General features: G+C 42.1%; 1 protein-coding gene across 24 annotated transcripts in view; it reads left to right on the forward strand.

The window, feature by feature from the left end:
* LOC116430001 (uncharacterized) overlaps positions 1–23,665 on the forward strand; it is a 120,058-nt gene that overhangs the window by 38,902 nt on the left and 57,491 nt on the right. The gene's annotated exons all lie outside the window — the stretch shown is intronic.

A 23,665-nucleotide genomic window follows, 5' to 3' on the forward strand; every position in this document is an offset into this window, starting at 1 on the left:
TTCATAGACGCACGAAGTCCTTTACTCAACAATAGTTCTATTTCCCGCATTCTTTAAACAATGAACACATAATTCAGCTTCATCTACCAAAGATTTCCTACACCCCGAAAATCCTCGATCCGCAAAGGGTTAAATCACCGCGAACATTCCTCCCTATCACGTGTCATGCGCTAATTTTCGTAGCGTCCGTCGCAGATGCACGAAGTCCAGTGTCCAACGATGATTCCCTTATCGCCGTCTCGAGCCTCCACGCGACCGTTCGGCCGTGATTTATCGGCGATTTGTCGGGCCGCGTTATCGGCGTTCTCTCGCCGGGCCTTTCCTTCGTTTTTTAAGGCCGATCCGGCGATAAGCGTGCAGTTTTCGGGGCGGCCGGCGGCGCGGTATCGACTCGGGGGCGCAGCGCGCAGGGGATTCCGCCGCGTCACCGTTTGCACAATCGGCGTGGCGTGCGCGGCGCGGCCGTCACGGAAAGCTGGTAGGAGGAACCGGCACTGCGCCACTCGTCCGTTCCGTCGATATGCACTGTCACGTGCACCGGCCGTTCTCCTCGCGCCGCGACGTACGTTGACTTTCACCACTCGCGGCCCGCTGCAATGCGCAACGCGCCCTCCGCCAACGGCGACGGGGTTCGCCGGAATGGAATCCGATTAGGGGTGGCCGGGGTCAGACCTGGCCGTCTCGCTTTGGGTTACGGTTTTATGGAAATTACCCGCTTTACGATCTGCTCGCCATTTTTCTTGAAAGATCTTGCGCTGCTATTCGCTTCTCCTCGGTTATTGCAGTTTTCATTAGTGATCGTTGATAAGGGCAGTTGATGGGGTGACGGGGCGGTTGCGAGAAACTTTTGTGTACTGACGATTTCTTTGTAGCGAAGATGAAAAGCTAGGAGTATCGACCCCTCGAACATTTTTTATTAGAAATATTCAACGGTTTCTGATAAGATGTTGACGATGTAGAGGTTTTTGAAACCAACCGATGAGGAAACGTACGTAAATCAAGAAACTATTTATAGAATGTATATGAATAAAATATTTCTAATTTATAGATAATTTATATTATCTATAAAATAGATGTATTTCACATATCGATGCATTGTACGAAGTTTAATATTATATATGAGCTTCTAATTTTACTGTATCAAATCGAATGATTGGGAGTCACCTCTCGAGAGCGAAGGGTTGATCATTCGATGATTTGTATAGATATATAGGGTACTGAACAGTTTCGACGTCAGCTGTCTCTCAAGTTATAATCGTTTTCCAGTAATTACGAAGCTCCGGTCATCGCTGACCACCGAGCAGTCAACGCATTAATAGCAGTAACTTTCTGAGTTACGATTTTATAGAAGTTACCGAGTTTACTCTCAGTTTTGTAGAAACATCGTGTATGGTTACGTCAGTTTCGAATTATAATTAGTAATATCATTAACGTTGGAACTTATTTAGCTCCGAAGTTGTTTAACTTGTTTGATAGCCTACAACACAATCAATCTTTTCCCATTCCAGCAATTAGAAATACAAAATTCTTTCATCCACCAATGAATACGCTCGAATAATAAAACTAGTTCGAAAGGCGAATTCCGAATCTATCCCACATTTTCAAGCACTCTCGTATACAGATCAGCCGCGATAAATTCGAAACGGCATCGAGAGAATCGTAACACCTCCGATCTTTATGCTCTCGTCAAGATCCTTGCCAAAACCATATTCCATTTTATTCCGCCATATCCCTTTCTCGAAAAGGGAATAAACAAAAGCACGTATGTTTACGAGTACGCGACGAGACGCCAAGTTTTTTCGTAGCCGCCGTTAAATTCACGTCCCGAACGTCTCGTAAATCCACATCGTTCTAATTTATATCCCGCAGCGCGGTGCGGGGAATATTTCAATATGTAGCAGGTGACGCAAATCGGGTTACCTTGCTGCAGGCGTTCAACCTGCGCCTCGAAAATTGCATGTAACCGCGAAACTAGGTCTCCCGCGCGGACGCGATTATTTTCGTGGGTGAAATTAATCACGAAAAACTGCGGGAGTTTATCGGCACGCCTTCTAAGAACGGCGGTGCTTGTCGCGGCGTTGCGATTCGTCTTTTTCGCCAGGCACTGCATTACACGCTTGACGTGTAATCGAACACGTTCCTGGGGAAAGGATCTGCAGATCTACGGCCCCTTTCCGGCTGATTCTATTTTTAGCCGTGACAACTGGCGTGCGTCTGAGAATGTTCATTTACAAATACAAAGCCGGGCAATTAAGAATTCGAAGGTACCGATGATGTCGAAGAGAAAAAGCTATGAAGAAGATGAAGCTAAAATCGAAACTTCGGATTCGTTCGATTTGTTTATAATTATCAATTCTCAGATACATCGAACTGAATATTTAATTCAGGCTACGATCATTCATTTGTTCGAAGAATATATCATTTTGCAATTTTGAATGATTATTTTAGTGAGATTTACGGACGGTTCTTCCACTTGTTCTAGAAAACTACGATCGTTTCTATAAATCACAGGAATTGTAGCTTCGAAACTAGAGTATTACTTGAATTGTTACTAAATAATGTTTAAACCATTCAGTCGAATTTACGGGTTCCGTGAATTTAGTGTTAACCCTTAGCACACCAGATGGTTTTGTAATTTATCAGCAACTGCGACTTTTATGGTATCTCTAGTAAATTATTTTCCTTAATAGAAAATTTGGACGTGTGGAAAATCGAATAATTTTAGGATAGTTTCTTTGATCAAAATATTTGATATCATAACTGGTGCAATATTGGAGCCTACAGAGTTCAAAGGGTTAAAGACAGGTAAATTGGATTCATTATTCGAAGGATGAGAGGCGAACGTGCAGTTTCTTTGTTGATATTGAAAAGTTAGATACACAATTCAGCGTTCTCTGGTGAATATTTCGAATCCTTCAAAGAATCCTCGACTGCAAAGGGTTGAAGGGGTAAAAGACGAACGGTTCTAGGTGGAGAACGCGCGCCGGTTGTCCCCGGCTCGTGGATTCGACTTTGACACGCAGTATTTCAACGTCTGCATGCGGCTGGCACGAAGTCGATGGTAGTAGGAGAAGTACAACCGGCACTGCGCCACCCGTTCCGCCGGCTTCGTCGATATTCCCGGTGCACCCGGTCGGTGGAGCGCAGTACATTGACTTCTGGCCGGCAACGTGGCTCACAACGCGCAATCGTGTTGATAGTACCGCATGGCATAGGGTGTAGGGTGTTCTTAGGGTCTACGGCAGTGTTTGCCAAGCCTCCTTGATTGATGATGCCTACCCAACGCTTCGAATGTCCTGATGAGTCCTCTAGTAAATAGTATTGAATAATAAGCAGTGGTGCATTGAGATTTGAGAATGTTTAACGTTAAAATATGCGACTATTGTATTGAATCGTGTCGATAATACTGCATGGCATAGAGTGTTCTTGAGATTTATGGCAGTGTTTGCCAAGCCTTCTTGATTGATGATACCTACCCAACGCTTCAAATGTCTCGATGAGTCCTCTAGTAAATAGTATTGAATGATAAGCAATGGTGCATTGAGATTTGAGAAGGTTTAACATTAACATATGTGACTATTGTATTGAATCGTGTTAATAATACTGCATGACATAGGGTGTACCGTTCCTTAAGAGTCTATGATAGTGTTTATCACTTTTTCTTGTTTGGGGGTGTTTTTTAATGCTTCAAATGTTTCGATAAGTCTTCCAGTAAATAATATTAAATAATAAACAATAGTACATTGAGATTTGAGAATGTTTAACGTTAACATATGCGACTATTGTATTGAATCGTGTTAATAATATTGCATGGCATAAAGTGTTCTTAAAGTTTATGACAGTGTTTGCCAATATTTCTTAATTGGTGGTCCCTTTTTAACGCTTCAAATATTTCGATGGTTCCTCTGGTAAATAATATTAAATAATAAACAATGGTATATTGAGATTCGGAAAGATTTAACGCTAACATATGCGACTACTTTATTGAAACGTGTTGATAATACTGCATGGCATAGAGTGTTCTTAGGGTTTATGACAGTGTTTGCCAATATTTCTTAATTGGTGGTCCCTTTTTAACGTTTCAAATGTTTTAATGATTCCTCTAGTAAATAATATTAAATAATAGACAATAATACATTGAGATTTGGAAAGGTTCAACGTGAATACACAGAACCACAGCTTCGACATCCGTCTTTCACAACATGACGGTTGCAGTATCAACGATTCAATGATTTTTCAATTGCCTCCCCAACTATTCGAATTACCGCACGTCGGGAAGCATGATCTACAGCTATCATTGAGAGTCAACGGGCCGTGTCTGTTACGTCACTATCTCCGCGACTGCAATTTCACGGACTCCTTCGTTTTTCTCGTCTCGCCGGTTGGCAAGCGGTGCGGAACGACTGCCTCTTCCAAGACCTATCGTCGCTTCCCGCTTATTGGCCCCGACTCGGATCCTCTGTCACCCGGGGAATCCCCTTTTCTTCTCTCGAATCGTTTTTATCCTGTTTCATATTCCGCGATCGCTTCACTCGGAACGAGCACACTCCATGAAACAGGAAGTTCATCTTCCTCTTATTTCCTCGCGCAGAGAAGGATCATTAACCCTTTGCACTCGAGACGTAACTCTCAGTCACTCGATTCGATACGGTCGGATCGGAATATTTGATATTAAACTGTGTATAATGCATCGCTGTCTAAAATATCGAAATAATATAGCTTCGTTCCTTAACTCTTAGCACTCCAGGTTGTTTTGTTATCTATCAGCAATCATCATTCGATCTTTTATTTTCCTTGTTAGTACAAAATTTCGATGCGTGGAGAATCGAATAATTTTAGGGTAGTTTCTTTAAGATTCATTAAAATATTTAATATTGTAACCGGTGCAATATTGGAGCCTACAGAGTTCAAAGCGTTCATATGTGCTTTCTCGTTAATTAGTTTCATAGAATGTCTATATTTAACCTTTTGCACTCCGAAGTTTTTCACTAGAAATATTTCAACGTTTTCTGACGAGACGAAGACAATATTTTGTGAAACTAACTCGAAGAGAAATTATACGTACATTGAGGAACAAAGCTGTTTTTTTTCAACATTTTTTAAATTGATGATTTATATAAGGTATAATATTAAATATCAAACTGTATAGTTTCAAGTGGTGACTGAGAGTCGCCTCCCGAGTGCAAAGGGTCAATTAGAAAACTTGAATGTTTCTAGTAAAATGACTTTCGAGTGCAAAGGTTGAATATCAGTTCTAACTCGTTTCCCCGGTTCCTCGAAGAGGATAATTGACATCCACAGCACTTAACCTCTTGCCCCATGATTCGTCTTGTCTTCAGACTCGTGAAAGGCGCCCCATTGTTACACAATTTCCTAGTGATGGCGAAACGCCGGAGTAATTTTCCCATTGGCCACTGCTCGCCGCAGTAAGCTGCAAGCAATTATAATAAAATTTTTACAGCACCGTATATTCGCCGTTGAACGAGCGCCCCGTAGATTTCCCCCGTTCCATCCGCAATCAAGACTCCTGCCTCGAACGCGATTCTAATTATCGTTCCCAGCGCAGTTTCGCGCGGCGTCATTTCCGTCCTAGATGAAGACGTTTCCGCTGCGCGACACGTCGACGACATTTCGCGTGCCGAGAGCCGTACGGGCATAACTCAACGATTGTCACGAATTACATAATATTCTCCCCTTTTAGACACTCGTAATCCTCGTTTTCTGATTCACCCAATTTTCAACGAACACGGTGCTTTACAATCGCGTCAGACTTCAGTCAGAACAATTCTACTATCGATATTCTATTTCAATTTTTCCATTTCGTGACGTCACTATATTGTCGAACAAATATTAAAATGAAATTAACACTTATTAAAGAATTATTTATGCTACACTTTATCCTTTCGTTCCTAGAACTATATATCTCTTCATACCCATAGCGCAAACTAGTGTCAAGAGTAGAGAATCACAATGTAAATTCGCATAACTACATCAAACAAAATCGACTTAAATTGCTACGCAATAATATTTAAAATATTAAACAGTCTCCGTGAAATTGACAGGTTCCATAAACCTATAACCTTCTGCAGTCGAATGTCGTCGCAATGACGACATCTAGCTTTCTTATCTTGAAAGCTGCGAATGAATAATTTAATTATTTAAATAATAGAAGATCAATACGCGGTGTTCCTTTTATCTGATATTTAACACTAAAACTACCAAAGTGGTCAAATGAACCATGCCTGATATCTTCTTTTTGCAATTATTAGAAAGGTAAAAAATGTTTCACTGAGAAATCATTAAAGAAATTCATTTATCGCTACGAAAATTGAACTGTAAATCAATTAAAGTCTGAACAGATGCACTCTTCGAGTTTCTACAGTGAAATTTTCAAAAGTCAATTGAAGTGCTCGGCGGTTTTAGTGTTAAAATTCCGATATATACTTCAATCTTTAACAGGAAGAGTTGTTAAAGGTTCGAAAAGTTCTCGTCAGCAAAGGGTAAACTGCCCACGGAACACACGTCACGTGACTTACTCCACCGTGATCCTCAGCGTTCCATTTACTCACGGATTCGAATCGAACTTTCGACCCCGTCAAACGATTCCGTTCGCCGCGGGCTTCCCGTCGCGTCAGTCCTACCCGCTGCGTTTTTCGTCGAATTTTCCGCGAACGACGGAAGCGTTGAATCGCGGGGAATAGAGGTCACATGCGAGATTGGCAATTTGCTCGAGCGCCGGCCCAGAATTCCCTAAATCTCGCGCACGCATGTCGCGTCACGGTCCGATCAACAGTTCCCCTTTTTTCTGCCGTTCCTCCCGTCGCTCGCGAGCTCGAAACGGATACGCGGTTTCACGGGCTGCCACCTTCGTCCTGTTTATATTTATTTATCTCGTCGTTCGTTCATTTGTACACTCGACACCCACCGGTGAAGTGTCGAGAACGAATGGGAACGTATTAGCTCGCGCAGTTCTGTCGCTTTTTACGAGTTTGTTCAAGGAATGGCAATAAGAACTAATCGAAAATGGATTATTGATTTTTGTCAGTGGAAGCTGCCATGGAAAATAGGTTACTTACTTCCTACAGTAAATAGTAGTATCGTTATTCACGTATTAACACGCTCACGTTGTTGCAATTCACTTTTTGATGAGATGATTCACTAATGATATTCTTAAAATTATCGGAAACCTTGAAACCGTCAGTAACTGAATTAATTTTCAATTGAACAACAAGGTTCATTGAATTCCTATCAAATCAACCCTCTGTCAAGTAAACTAAATTCTTAAAAACGTCTATGGAATTTGAATCTACAACCATTTCAAAAACTACTCCCTTTTACTTCACGTCAATCTTTCCTATTACCAAACCAGTTGAACATATTCCCGTACAATTCGCGCGTCATTACATATCGCATCGAAGCGTAAGCCAGTGGAAACTTGGAAAGTTCCTAAAAAGAAAGAACGTTCCGATGATCGCGTCGCGAAGGGTTAAAAAGCCGCTGAAAATGGTCGTAGTGGTGCGGAAGGTTGAACTGCGCGCGACACTATTAATTATCTCTCGCCGCTTCAACTTTCAACTGCTCCCTCGACTCCGGCTCTTTGAACCAGCCGTCTCGCGAACCGATATGGAGCGGTCGCGGTATCGCGCTCGTCGCTGGAACTTCTAGCATCTAGACGAAAGAGAGAGACAGAAAGAGAGAGGGGAACAGGGAGAGAGACAAAGAGCTAGATAGAGAGAGAGGGAAGCTTTTGAAGCTAAAAGGGCGAACAGACGTCGCGGGACGAGGAAATCGCGGTGTTGAACCACTCCTCGCGGCCGTGTGACGCGTTCCGAGCAGTCGGATACGGCGCCGAGTGGCTCGTAAATCCTCGAGTTCCACTCCACCGACGCCGATGACGGCCGCAGCCGTTAATAATGACGATAACGACACCGATAATCCCCATCTGTGACGCGGTTGCGTTACAGCCGCGGCGCGCGGCTCGCCTCGCGTTTTTCAATGGAGGAGAAACGAACTCCTCCCGCGAGAAGAGTTCTTGCTAAACGCTCGCTGCTCGCTGGATCGGATCCAGCACGCTGGGAGCCCTGGGTTCGACGAACGCAGGACATTCGCGAGTGCGCAGGATGCACACGGCAGGGAAAAGCGTGCGATTTGACTACGTTCGAATTATTCGCGCGAGTTCGAAATTTTCAGATTCTCGATGGAGATTGATGTTCGAAATGAATGTGCTGGAAATGAATTTAAGGGCTTGGCGAAGTCTCGGAAGCATTGAGTTTTTACCTGTTTCACGCTGATGTGTATATTAATTTGGTTTGTTAATTATTTTGTTTGCTGTGGGATGTTTCGAGGGAATTCAGTATATGGAATGTAACGAGACGAGGTTTATGGATGCCATTGGCGATTTTGGAATTAAATTACCTCGAGCTGCTTTGAACGTTGATACCGAGTAATCTTATTATTAATATTACTAATTAATATTACTGATATTATTAATAATTATTATTACTGTATAATAGTTCTCGGTTCGTTGGAAATTCGGAAGCGCAGATCGACCTGTGATTGACGCGACTTCCTTGAACTTTAGGGAAGCTATCGCGTAAATTTCTATGGGAAATTAATTTACGAGGATGATACGAGTCCACTGATTATTATCGTGCAGATTTTTACGAGAATTCCCGGATTCAGTCGCGATAATCGTTTTCAAGATGCGAGGTGGAACGGTGGGACGGGAATATATAGGATCGTTGCGGCCGATCTCATTTCGACGCCTCATCGGCGCGCAGCCGGCTGGAAAAAAGCGGATTCCTCTCGACGGGGAAAAGCTTGGATCGCACGGGAATTACCTCGCGCAGAGACGGATGAAGAGGCGAAGAATGAAGCGGAGGCGAGCGCGAGATTGGAGCGTGTCGCGGCCGCGACGCCCTCGCGAATCTCGCGGCCGCCTTTCATTCGGGATCAATCCAGCTGCGCGACCTATCACCCTTTTCGAGCGTTCGTCCCTTTCACGCTCTCAACCCTTACCGCTCGGACTATTTAGCGCGGCTGTCGGTCTACTAGTACAATTTTACGCTATAATCGATCGCGGAATTTTAATGCTACAACTGTGAGACTAGACTGTGCACGCGACTGACTTTTAACCCCTTGCCGTACGATGACGAGTGAGACTCGTGATGAAGATTTCTAGACTAATTTAATAACAATCGATGTTATTACCCACGGATCAAAGCAAATTATTTTGCTATTATCAATGTATTATCTTGAAATAAAATTTCCACTTGTAGAATGGACAATTTTGTTGCATTTCTTCCAAATATAGTAAAAGTGTACATGAGCTTAGTGGCGAAAGTAAATGGTACGGCAAGGGGTTAATTGGCCCAAGATTCCGAGCGACTTGTTTTTAGGTTGGGAATACTTGAATTGGATTATTTGATAATTGTAGAATATGAAATTCAGAGCGAGGACGGCTGTAGTGGAAAGTTGCCAAACAAAATGGCCGACGCGTAGCTCTAGTCGACCGAGCAAAATGAGTTCGTCTTTGGATTTCTCCTTGGAAGAGAAAGAAAGCAACCTTTTTCTTCACGATAAATTTTAAATATGTTTCTTAGTGTTATTAGATATAGAGTGTGGTCAATGATTAGTAGAATTCAATCGAATTCGATGAAGAATCTGTGATTATTCGACTCGCAGTGGCACTCCGAGGAAAGTGGCGTTTCCAGGCGTTTTAACACTAGAACTACCGAGCATTTAATACGATTAACCCTTTGCACTCGAAACACGCCTTTCACTCGCCATTTGATTTAACCCAACGAAATTATAAAATTTAAAATTCAATATTAAATCTTCTATAATCTACCAACACATGGAACATCGAAACAAAATAGTTTCGTCACTGAATTCATGCAAGGTATTTCATCATATTAATTGTAAAAAATATCATTGATATTTCACCAGAAAATAGGGAATATTTGTTGCGTAAAATATTCTCGAGTGCAAAGGGTTAATATGCGATTCCTATAAAAATTGTAACAATAGATTATTTTCAATTTCTCTAGACATTCGTTATAGTACTCAAATGTAACTATTTATTTTCAATATCATTTCGAATATTCAATGCTTCAATCAATAATTGCTAAACAAAAAAATCGAAATAAGTCATTTTCACTGGTAGTTCTAGTGTTAAGGGCGCGAAGGGTTGAACTTCCGCCGTCGTTGTCCGCGACGTGGCGTTTCCAGGCATTCGTAATCGCGACAGATTCGAGTAAGGTCCTCGGCCGTCGGGCGCCTTTAATATTTAAAACGGACAAGCAATTAAAAGTTTGAATCGCGCGTCTCGAAAGTTGTTTCGTCCGAGTGCGCTGCGGGCTCGCGGAAAGAATGAACTTCGAGGGAGAAACTCGAAAAATGCTTTATCCCCGGCCGCGTTTCTCGGCCATTATTTTCCGCCGGAATGAAAGTTTTTTTTTTACTCGTTGCGCGTGATAGTTCGTGCTTCCGGTCGCTGGTAACGCGACAACCGAAATACAATAGATGGAATATTCCAAGAATACTTCGCGGCGTGTAATTATTACTCGATGACTAGGTTATTACAGGTTGTGCAATTATAGCCATTAGTTGAACCTTTAGCTGACTATTAACCCATGGTTATACCCACAGTTATATCTCCTACTTTATTAAATGATCCACGAAATGATCGATGCGAGGGACTATTAGAAAGGTACAATTATAATTATTGTTCACCGCAAATGACTCCTGCCGTACTGTTATCACTCGAGTTGCGGAACACTTGGAATGAAATTTCCAAACTTTCGAATCGTAAATTCGAGTCTTGAAACTTGTAGAATATCGAACATTGGAGTCCTCAAAATTATGAACCCTTGGAACTTCAAACCTGCGAAGATTCAGATAAGAGGTATAAATCCCCAGAAATTGGAATCTTTAAAATTTCGAACCTTTTAACCCTTTGCACTCGAGAGGCGGCTCCCAGTCGCCAGACGATTTGATACAGGAAAATTAGAACACCTTTGTTCCCCAATTTATGTGTGATTTCTCGTTAGATTCATTTTAAAGAATCTTCTCTACATCTAATTAGAAAGTATAGAATTTTCCAAATGAAAAACTTTCGAGTGCAAAGGGTTAATTCAACAATTGCAGTGATAAAATACTTGTTACACGTCGCATCGTCGCGAACTCGGGGTCGTCGAATTCAAGATCAACTCAAGAATAGAATTCGAGAATCGAACGACGATTCGGATTAATTGATTCCCGTTCGACAGTGAAACAGTAATGAATAGGAGGTTCAATTCGAAGTTCATGAACGGCACGCGCTGAAATTTGTGCGTCAAGGCAGACTTTCCGCGACGGTCGAGGCCCGAGGGTTGGAGTCGGCGGTTTAAATTAAGGAAAGTTTCATTCACGCCGGTTCCGTTAATGAATCCAGCGGCGCGGGGACACGTGGCCCGTTCCCCGCGTGGAAAGTTCGTGGTTCTATATTCGGCGAGCCGGCGCGGAATCGATATCGCCCCCTCGTTAAACAATTCCGCGGTACCTGGAAACGAGCCTACGACTCTCTCGTGCTCGGCCAATTTTCCGTCCAATCGCCGGCTCGTGCTCCCCCGACAAATTATTCGAATTATTCGCGACCGAAGACGCGACCCTTCCTCGCTTTCCAACCGAGTTTCAACGTGCTGCCCTATTCGACAACAGTTTCTACTCTATTTTGCACTCGGAAGTTTCTTGCTAGAAATATTTAACATTTTTTGACGAGGCGAAGACGATATTCTTTGAGATTAACTCGAAGAGAAATCGCCAGTATATCGAGGAACAAAGCTATTTTATTCGAATTTTTCACTTTTCACTTAGCAACGTATTGCCTTTTATTCTGTTTACCTTTTCTTTTGTTATTTAGCCAGTGTTGAAGTGAGATTATTTATAATTTATCAAACACGGTTCTTATTCTTCGATAAAATAAATCCCCCTTAAATTTTATTGAATTACAATATAGATCAGTACAAATTCCAAATTTTTTTTGTATTACTAATTCAATACGAGTCAAACTAGCTCGTTTCGTGAATACAGTGTTAAATCGCGTTACACGGGCCCTACCGCAACGCAAAAACGTCCAGCTATTCCCAGTCGAATCGCAGGAATAAAAACCGTTCGATTCGGTGATTGGAGCATCGGTGATCCCAGCGAAATTCCGCGGGATTCCCTGGGGAACGATCGAAGGTCGGCGAAGCCGACGACCGGTCTTCGCGATGCGCCGCGGCGCACGCGAAGGTCCGCGGAATAATGTCGTTAAAGGCTCCACTTAACGAGGCAGCGAGTTAATTGATAATTACGCGGCGGCCCGGAGAAAACTGCATCGGAACCTTTCCGGCAGAGGGGCGGGGACCTCGATGCATCGCGTGCGCAATTAATCGGGAGGCCGGCGCGGAACCGCCTCGTGTAATTGCACGCGAACGCGCCCCACTCCTAGCCTAGTCCCCCAGTGCACTAGCAGGGGTTCTCAAACCGTGCGACTTCACCTTTGCCAGGTCACGGAGAATTTGGAAACGCGACCGTTCGAATGAGTCGAAAGGTGCAAGCTTCGTAGGTGATTAACGAAAACAGCTATTAACCCTTTGCAATCGAGATGTGACTCTCACCACTTGATTTCATACAGTGAAACTATAAAATTTGATACTTAATATTATACCTTGTATAATGCATTAATTTGAGAAATGTTGAAGTACAATAGCTTTGTTCCTTAATGCACGTGTGATTTCTCTTCGAGTTAGTTTGAAAAAATATCGTCATTGTCTCAGCAGAATATGTTAAATATATCTAGTGAAAAACTTCGGAGTGCAAAGGGTTAACCTTGTAATTGAACTAAGTTAAATTAATGTGAAATACTCATATTTATATAATATATGATTATGAGATGCAATTGTTGAATTAGAATTCACTTATATTTGATATAAGCGCTTTTAAGCGCCAACAGTAACCGAGGGGTTGAATGCACTCCGACTGCAGCGTAATATTCTCGAAAAATGTCTGTCAGCTGATAAAAATCTGAGAACCACTGGCGTGGGCGCAGAGTGAGAAGCTGGGAGAGGGGAAATCACCGGGGCTGGTTTCACCGAGACAGTTTCCATCGACGGGAATCTAATTTGACCGAGTAGAATTCGCTGATGTCGATTTCGAGGCCGAAATTAATCGAAGGGGGTACGAGTGACTGGAACGAAGACAGCAGTATAAATTCTGTTGTCAACGACGGGTAAGAGATATAAACGAATCGCTCGATTTTTGATATCTCCTGATTTTCGTCAGTTTTAATGAAATAATTAACATTCTAGTTATTCGAGGATTCGCTCGTTTCTCCGTTTGTTAGCTCAGAAAGCCTTCTTTTTATAGCTTCTAAATATATCGTATAATCATTTCAAACGCGAAACATGAATTTTCATCGATTTCTCTGCTCTGAACTGAACTGCGCTAGCTTCTGAGCGACTCGGATGAAAATTGCAAGGTCGGCGTTCGAATAAAAGTCTCGAAACGACGTTGTTTTCGTCGCGGGAATCCCCGTAACGTATTAAAAGCCACGTTTCCGCCGGAATTTTATTCCTGCGACGCGACGCGTCGGTTCACGCCTCGTAAAACTCAGAATCACGAATCGGCGTCGGACTCGTCACGCGTTTCCTTTTTCTAGGACTCTGCGGTCACGTTCTCCGCGATGAACTTTTATTTCTGTTATTACTGTACCGCTGTGTATAGTATGTAGAATGCAGAACTTCGTGCTAATGTCCGCGGTTTTATCGACGCGGAAAGTTTTCGTAAAGTCGCGTGTTTCCTCGATGATTTTTTGTGTTGCGAATGCAACGTGTTCGGGGTACTCGATTATTTATTGAGGTAGTCTTATTGAGCTACTCATTAATCTATTCGTTAACCTACTAATCCTTCTAATAATTAAGTCGATAATCGGTTTAATCTATTGAACAATTTACTAATTAATCTATCGATCAACCCGTTTACTAATCTGCTTAAGAATCTACTAATTAATCTACTTCTTAATCTTCTTATTGATGTACTAAGCCCTGTAATAATTAAGTCGATAATTAATCGGTTTAATCTATCGAATAATCTACTAATTAATCTGTCGATCAACCCGTTTACTAATCTGCTTAAGAATCTACCAATTAATCCACTTATTAATCTTCTTATCGATGTACTTACTAGTCTATTTATGAATTGGCTTACTAATCTACTTTTCAAATAAGAACACTCGACAGAGGTTGCAACAGTACTTCGATTCAATTCCGAATTGAGTTTAGAATATTTCAATTGTTCACATTACGTATTTGGAAACCACGAATTCCTTTTCTGCATAAATTCATCCAATTGCATGGCGTGCGCGCCCATATCAGCGTGAATCGATCGCGAGTATTTTAGGGAAGTTCGTTCAAAATCGCGAATAATTAGTCGCTCGTCCTCCCATTATCTACTTTCCTCTCGATAATTGCTCGAAACTTGCGGTTCCGATCCCCGAGTCCTCCTCGCGACGGACTGCCTTCCTGTCCTTTCGCTTTGCACGGGCTGCCATTACTAACAAGCCGTGTTTCCAGCAACTTCTGATCTTGTTAGCCTTTCGAAATGCAGCGTAGACGCCGCTAATGTGCTTGGTACCAGCGCGTCTCGTGAGTTTCAATACCTTGACCGTGATTTTTCACTTTTCGTTCAACCCCTCCGAAGTTTCAACGAAAACATTCAAATTTCAAGCAACTTCCACTCTCTGCTGATCGAAAATTGTATCGAAAGGCGATTCTTAAATCAGGTTAGAAGCTAACTTAACGAGGAATCACACGTAAATCGAGGAACAGAACTATTTTTTAAAATATTTCACATATTGATGCATTATACGAAGTATCGTCGTCGATTGATTTGACAAAGCCAAATTGTGAAGTTTCATATTTACTAATTTGGCTTTGCTAAATTAATCTACGATACATTAATTTTTCGTGTGCACAGTTTTGCTGATATTCGTTATTAACAGATTATTAATTACATATGAAAATTAAATATAGCTATCAAATGTAACGTACATACTACATTAAATTATTAATTGCACGTAATAACGCTATATCGTACCAATTCCATGAACGTTCTAATAAGATCGCTATAACTGCCCCAATACTTACACCCTCGTTCCCATCGCACTACGATACATCGCTAAACATCGATACGACTTGAAAAGTATCATTTCCCATCACTGGCAGACCATCTTCGTGCACGTAGATAGTACGTTTCGGTCTCCAGTGGGATCGGACGAGCTCGTTTCTTCCTCGATGCTCGAGAAAACATCGCGGAAGTTCCGCGATTACTTAGCCTACCGAGCGGTATCGATACCGAACCGCGATGTTACTTATTTATCGACGGACGCAGCCTTTCTCCTTCACCGGATGCGTTTCGTGTAGCAACGTAACGGCCGTATCGAGAATACTCGATCTCTCCGGCGATACGATTCCGTTAAGGCTATCTTTATTACACGTAATCGAGTAACCCAGTTTTACCATTCTATCCAGGCTATTGGAAAGTCCGAACCCACTCGTCGATGTTCCTTCGAATTGCTTACCGCAGTTAGGGAAATTAACAATCTGTTCGTCAGTTGACACCGTTATTTACAAATTTAACCCTCTATGGGCCGAATTTTTGTTTGCGATTATAACAAAATCTATGCAGTACTAAATTAATAGATATATTTTGTAACTTTTAAGTTACAATGACGTTAAACTCTCACGCCTGAGCGTATAAAAGTTGAAGTTAACTGATTACTTAATTTTACTCACCACTTTCAGTGCAAAATGAAATAAATCGACAAGATTCCAATATACTGACACGTGACTTCAAAGTTACATGGGCCTATAGAGGGTTAACCCTTTGCACTCGCCATTTGATTTGACCCATGAAAATAAAATTTAGAATTCAATATCAGATTTTTATGTAATGCATCGACACATGGAACATCGAAATAAAATAGTTCTGTTACTTAATTTATGCAAGGTATTTCTTTATGTCAGTTGTGAAATATATCATTGATATTTCATCAGAAAATAATGAATATTTCTTGAGAAAAGTATTCTCGAGTGCAAAGGGTTAGCCAATTTTTTCTAAGGAATCCTCTGTTTTATTGCACGTTGCAGTTATATTCGAAACGTTCGGTATTGGTGCTTCTTGGTAGATTCTTTCGGGATCGTTCTATTTCTGTATGTCTCTCTTAAAGGAAGGATACCGATTTCCATTTATACAGTGGTCTTACGAAGGACACATCTGATCCGGATATAAAAAAACGGATGCATTTCGTGTTTCCTCGTAGGAAGTTTCCTTCGGTACTCGACTCGATTATTTATCCGCGGAGAATCTATTTCGATACTTATTCTGTGCGATGCAGTGATCATAGTATATACACTCTACATATAAACCGATCTATATACATCCTAAATCAATTCTAAATATAAATCGATCGACAGTAAACGCAGTTTCATTAAAGAATTCGAACTAACCAATACGACCGCTCCGTAATCTTCGCGTTAAGGCTATTCTTAGCTATTAACCGTTAATTTCAAAGAGATAAGCGAACAACCAAACACCCAATTAACCAGTTAGCTAATTATCCAAGCAACCAAACGCTCCAATTAGTACTGTCTTAAGAGAACGTACATCGTAAACGCGTTTTCCGAACAAACCTCTATAACTTAAACAATACGAATCACGCAGAACAATGCTGCGAACAAAAGTTGCAATAAACCTAAAGATGTTCAATTTTCCTTAGACTACAGGAATTTCAGAATTTTCCAAGAATTTACCGAAGTTTCTTCAACAATGGATATATCGCGTTTCAATTCCGTCATATAAACGGAGAAACCGAATTTACACAAACTTTGCATTTTTCAACTAAAAATCGTTTCCTATAGCAAAGACCACTTACCAACACATTGGTAATCCTCAATTCTCGTGCGAATAGTGAAATCTTTCGGGTTTCGTTCACAGTCGGCCGCATTGCGCGACGAGCCTCTGTCGATTCAACTGAAATATCGGTTGTGGGCGCGGCGACACATGAAAAGGTTAACGGTGCCCCACATCGCCATTAATAAATGAACGTATGAAAATCGATAGACCAACCGCCGCCGTGAGATACCGGAGTAGTTCGCGGCCGGAGTCGCGGCCGCTTACTTTCGCGAGCCTCCACGTATTTTCACACGGGCTCGCCGATTCGGAGTTTCTGCGGCCGACATGGCCGGCCAATCGTGCCTCCCTATGGACATCCGAACAGTGATACTCGAGAACCGATTCTCCGTATACATTCTCGATGCTGCGAACACGGTGACGTTCTTTTCTTTCAATTTTTTTTCCGTCGCTCGCACCTATCGATCTCGATTAACACGTTGAATGCCGCACGATTTCACGGAGCGAAATACAGAAAATGGGAAAGACGTAATATTAAATCATTCGATTGTATTATTATTATTATTATTGCACGTTCATCCGGTTAAATGTCACGTTAGATGGTATTTGTAATGTTTTCGAATAATCGTTTCATTGAGTGAACTGTGATTGGATTTGGTTGATGGCATTCGACGTGTCAGACACACGTTTTCGTGTTATCGCGAACGTTGAATTTTGTTTAGTCGTTTAATTAACCGCGGAGCACGGAGTCGATGTTCTTTTGTTTAGAAAGTGTTTGATTTTATTGTACTGGGTGGATGGAGAAGTTTTGATGTCGTTTTGTGAGAAATAGAGAAGAGTTTTTAAAGTACTTTTATCGAGTTATCTGTTGTGTAATTTCCATTGCTGTTGCCCTCGTCTATGTTACTGCAAGTTTGTTTGTTCCATCATTGTAAAAAAACGTGATGTCCAAGGGAAAATGAATCCAGCGATGTTTACACTTGCTCCAAAAACGCGTCGGAATGTTTGCGTCGGTCAAATGTTTCTATTTGTCAAAGTATGATCGTAGTTTCCGATTGCTTCGTGTTTCGCGGTTAAGTTTACATACGTGAAGCGTTCGTGATGAAACAGTCGTATGGTTTATTCATCGAGTAACTTCGTTGCACGCGAGAGTAAACGTTATAATATTAATATTAAAGTAGCCAACGTGAAACTACCGTAAGCGAATAGTTGAACGGGGAAAGAGAAGAATGTCGCATTGATTCGCACTTAAAATCCAACCACTGGAACCTTGGCACGAGAATTGTTTAACACTAGAACTACCGTACCATTCAAAATGCAGAAGCGTTGAATATTCAAAATGATTTTGAACATAAATAGTTTCACTAGAGTACTATAATGAATGTCTGAAGAAACTGAAAATAATCTATTGTTACAATTTTTATAGGAATTGCATGTTAATCGTATTAAATGCTCGGTAGTTCTAGTGTTAAACCTTTGAGAATCTTTCACAGAATAAACCCGCATCAAAGTCTTAAATAAATAAATAAAAACTCTCGTCATTTGAATAACTAAATGATTCATTTGTATTTTTCGAATTTAAATATCGAAGCTCGTCTCCATTATGTCGGCATTCGACGGCAAAAGGTTAAAAACGATTAAATTACGTTCCAGCGAAGATAAACGCAATCGAAGCTCTAAATCTAATCACGAGAAATCATCGGCACGATTCGCGTAACACGATTCTCGCCTCGATTCGAGTCATTGTATCCGTACAATATAAATCTCCGCTTCGTCTGTTTATTTTCAATTAATTTCATTTGCGCGATTTACAGCCGCGGCCCAAATTACGATAATTATTCGCGGCTCGAAAGACACATAAGCCTAAAGCTTTTGCAAATGGATTATGGAAGCCCCATGCATCGACCTGTCTGTCTGTCTCTCTATCGAAACCTTGCAGCATGTTTTAATTGGTACAATGAACGCCGGGACGAAGCGCTGGGAACGCTTTCAGCGATGCGAGCCCCGTTCTCCGGCGGCGGAGCGAAAAAAGAAAAAAAAAGAAGAGGAAGAAGAAGAAGAGAGAAAGAAAGGAATCATTAAACCCGTCCCGGCGAACGAAAACTTTTTCCCCCGACGCGTCACCCGATTTATTAATTTCCTTCGCCCGGAGGAACTCTTAACGCGTGAAACTGTTTCCCTTTTAACCCTTTATGAAGCTCAATTCCCGGCGCACCGGCCGAAACACGTTTTTCCATTAAATTATCTTTAACGAGGGGTTTTAAGCGGGATTAATCGAGCGTCCTCCGTCGCCGATAGAAGTTCCGCGTCGCGTTGATAATGGATCGCGACGTCGACGATGATAATTAGTTTCTCCTTTTACCGAGGAAGTTATTTAGTAACAGATCGACGAGCATCGAAGCGTTTATTGTATCGAGTAAGGTGGTAATAATAAAGTACAACATTGAGGTATCGATGAATTCGAACGAGGAGCGCTCGAATATTTCAGTGAAACCCGAGGAATGATCCAGAAACGGCAGTTTCAATCTAGAAATTGGAATTCTAGAATGCGTACCGTATCGGGATCGGATTTCTCGATGTCACCGTGTACATCGTCGGACGCTAACGGTCGAAACTTCTGCGGTCGACATACTTTCGCTTTTATAACCGAGCTCGCGACCGCGACCGCGTTTATTGCGTTAATGCGGGGAAACGGATGGACAGCGATCGGTTGCGCCGGAATAATTAACTCCAGTCGAGTCCCAGTCAAAATTGATCGCTGGTGAATCTAAGAGAAACTGCCAAAGATTAAAATCTTTGTAAAATTTCAGAAAGTATTTAAAGGAACAAGAATTCTTTATCAAGCTTTACTATCGACCGACTAAAATAAGTTGAGAATCGTTTCCGCCAGTCGGAGTACGCGTGTAAATTAATTTCCTATCGCACTTCCCATTGCGACTTAACGAGCCGTGCTCCCGATTCCAAAAGGTCCAACGAAAACAAAAATTGATATTACCACGCGTAACCCAGATTGCGATCACGGTTCTCCCAGCGCGAATCGGAAAAGGCTAAAACAATCGTATTCATTCGTGCACAACGCCGCGAAGCTCGCATGGTAGCCGGCTGCGCGATACCGTGTAATACAAAACAGGGAAAAGAGAAGACGAAGAAGAAGAAGAGGAAGAAGAAGCGGAGGTGGAAGAGGAGGAAGAAGTGAGAAACGAATACTAAAATGGCACTAGTGTATCGCGAGCGCTAAATTCCAAAGAGGAAGCCTGCGCCCGACATTTTCCCCTATTGTCCGCGGTCTCTCGTTCTCTCGCTGTCTCCCGGATAAGAAAGAAAGAGAGAAAAAAGCAGAAAGAAAGAAAGAAAGAAAGAAAGAAAAAAGAGAAGAGACAACGGTTTAGAACGAGTGCACGTGTCGCGATTGTTCCAGCCCCGAGAGGGCGAAATCGCGTCGTCTCCGGCTGCGTTCTCGTCCGAGCGACCGGTGCAGGTGTATCTGGGTTAAGTAACTAAATCAATCGACTCCGAGGAAGCGGGACAACGCAATTAGCGACGCGCCGCTACGAATCTGTCAGGTTTTAGAAAAATCCAGCAGGGAAAGAGGCGCTCGCCGCCGCGGAGATCGTCTCTTGACCCTTCGCGAACGAGAGTTTCTTCAATCCCTAGAAATTCCATCGATAAGACACTGATTTATACATCGAAGTGCTCGATATTAAGACAGAAAAGAAATATATGTCGATATCCAGTCGGGTAATTAAATTATTCATTCGCAGCTGCAGGGTTAGGTACGTTAGGTATCGAAGCTCGGAGTGGCCATTACGGCGGCAGTCGATTTTGAAGGATTAACACTACTTTTATCAAAAATATCGAAACCTCTTAATATTATTAATAAATAATATCTCCCGATTCATCATTTTCTTGTATAAATAGTTAATATCTTTCAATCTTCCACCTTCTTATTACTGCCGAATAAAAGTGAACAGGAAAATTATCTTTACAGATGTGCATCGAAATTCAAAGCTAAAAATAGAGTAATGTTTTCAGACAGAAGTTGTAAACTTTGAAGCTAAACATATTTTGTTTACATAACAGCGACATTACGAAGTTTCTCCAATAAAAACATGTTGCGTTTCTAAAATTCGAAACCGAATTTATTCGCACAAAATTTGCATTTTTTAAATGAAAATCATTTTCTATGGGAACTACTTAACACGTTAATCTTCTGTGTTCGTTATGCGAGTGAAATTTTTCGGGTTTCGTCCACAGAGTGCCGCGCTGCGCGTCGTCCACAGGCGGATCCGACGCGCCACCCCCTGTATGGCGGCGAGATTAATGGGAAATTCGCGACCCAGAGACGCGGTGTTTAGTAACTTGTACTGCCACCCTTCCGACTATTTTTAACCGCGTAAAGGATGAGCCTGTCACGATCGCGCGTGACTCACCCTCTCCGCGTTACCATTGTCATCACGTGAACACGTCAATGTATTTCTGTACTTCGTATCCTTGGACATTGTTGGGGGATGAATAAAAGTCGAGCGTTGCGCGCGGACGAAGTTATCGCCGATCGAAGTCGGGCTGTAGCCGGCGTTTCTCTATACACCGATCGATCGTGCAGTCGTCCCTTGAATTGAACCCCGGAGAATGGCCTCTGTTAATCGAACCGCGCCTCGCCGAATTATTTTTCACCATCTAATTTGCCTCTGTCGGTGTTCCCTCTTGTCTAGACATCGACTCTTTGTCCAGAAGGTTTAATTTCAACGAATAATTCTCCTAATTTTCATCGAATCCTATTCGATCTTCGCGTTCACTGAATTCAACGATCAAACTTTACATTGATTCTTCGATACATTCTCATCGAAGAAATTCAACTTCCAAATTTAACACTAGAACTATGTACCAGTCAGAATGACTGGTTTCGATTGTTTTCTTTCGCGATTTCTTTTATCTTAAAAGCATTGAATATTCGAAATGATCTTGAAAATAGCTTTCACTGGAATACTATAATGAATTTTTGAAGAAACCGAAAATAATCTATTGTTAGAATTTTTATAGGGATTACATATCAGTTCCGAATTCTTTCCAACATTCAAGATTCACAAATTTCTTTTTGTTATTGGCGACATCTCTCGAATTGTCCGAGCAATTCTCCGTCCCACCGAATTCTTTTCAACCCCCGGAACTCGCGTCCGCTGAATTTCTTTCTTGACCAGGCATTTCCACTGGATTCACGCCGATCAAATTTTACCGTCAGCGAGCAATCGTTGCCGGTTGAATTCGGTTCCGGCGGATTCCCTGCGGAAAGGGGTTGCGCGTATCGATTCGTCGACCACTCCCGTTGGAGAACGTTCTCCGGCAGGCCAGGAAGACCGATGGGGCACACCGGGGCGCGCCGTTTAGCCCTGTTTATCGCGACTGGTTCCTTCGCGTGGCTGCTTTAGGCTGAGTTCACACCGTTGTTCAAGAACAGGGGGCAGAGAATTCGTCAGCTAATAGCGAACAATATTCATCAACCGATTTAGCATCACGGTGTTTGCGAACAGCCGGTCGAAAAGTGGCAAGCAGCACGATTTAAAGTAATACGATGATGCGAAAACGAATAACGAATCGATTAATTAAATTACGTATAACGATTCAATTATTTCAACCCTTTGCGGACGAATGTGACATTTCGGCGAGACGAAGTTTCCGTATTTAGAAGACGGAATATCAGACGATTTCATTATTTGAACAGCAAGAGCACATACTTTCCTGTTTTTCTACTGTTTAAGCAATTGACGTATAATTGAACTTTATCTGAAGGTTTCCTGTTTCTAAGAACCTTCCTCCACAAAGGGTTAATACAAACCATACAAGTTCAATTGGATCTGTTCCAGTTTTGTAGAAAATAATATAGCTTCTAGTTCATAAAGCATTTTATTCTTATTTCCTATAAAAATTCTCATATGAAAATAAAAGTACAAAGCAATATAATAAAGAGAAATTCAAGAGATAGACATATAAATGAAGAAGCAGGGCTTTTCAGTATAAAGAACGGGCGTCTAGCGAGGTATATGCATGTAATTTCATTTTCTTCAGAAAACATATAGAATCTGCGTCACAAATACACGGAGTATCTGTTCGCGAACAGTTCCGTTCAGTCCGGAGCAGATCTTACGTGTCCCTTTTCCGTCGACGACGCGCATTCACCGGAGCGATCGACCGGCGACCATAGAAACTGTTTTCCTTTTTTCCTCCGGCTTGTCCGTGTTTTTTTTTTCTAGAATAAAGGAAAATGAATCGTCCGGGTCCCGCGAACGGACGCGCGTCGCCATTGTGCTCGATCGCGGCCGGCCCGACAACGGCGACGATGCCTCTGGTTTTTATTCGAAGTGTTCGGATGAACGTTCCTGTCACCCGCAGACGCGGTTCGATCTAATCGGGCCGGATTTTTATCGATATGCTTCAGTTTCTTGCGTCCGTTCGGGCGACGATCGTAACGGTGTCGTATTTCATGTCGCTGGAGCGGCGCCAGGCTATTCGGTGCAGGTGATTAATGAGGATGAAAAGTCTATGTCTAAAATCGAGAACTGCCGGCGAGCAGTTTGATTGCTCGAATAACGAGATCGACGTCTCTCTGCTCTTCTGCTGTTCGAGAGTTTGTTCGCGTGTCACTTTTCCACGAGAGTTCTCCGGAACTTTGTGAAAGGCTCACGAAATTCTGTACTAGAGATTAACCCTTTGGCTGCGTCAGAACGTTACGTCAACG

This window comes from Nomia melanderi, chromosome 2, assembly GCF_051020985.1.
Source record: "Nomia melanderi isolate GNS246 chromosome 2, iyNomMela1, whole genome shotgun sequence".
Classification (NCBI taxonomy): domain Eukaryota; kingdom Metazoa; phylum Arthropoda; class Insecta; order Hymenoptera; family Halictidae; genus Nomia; species Nomia melanderi.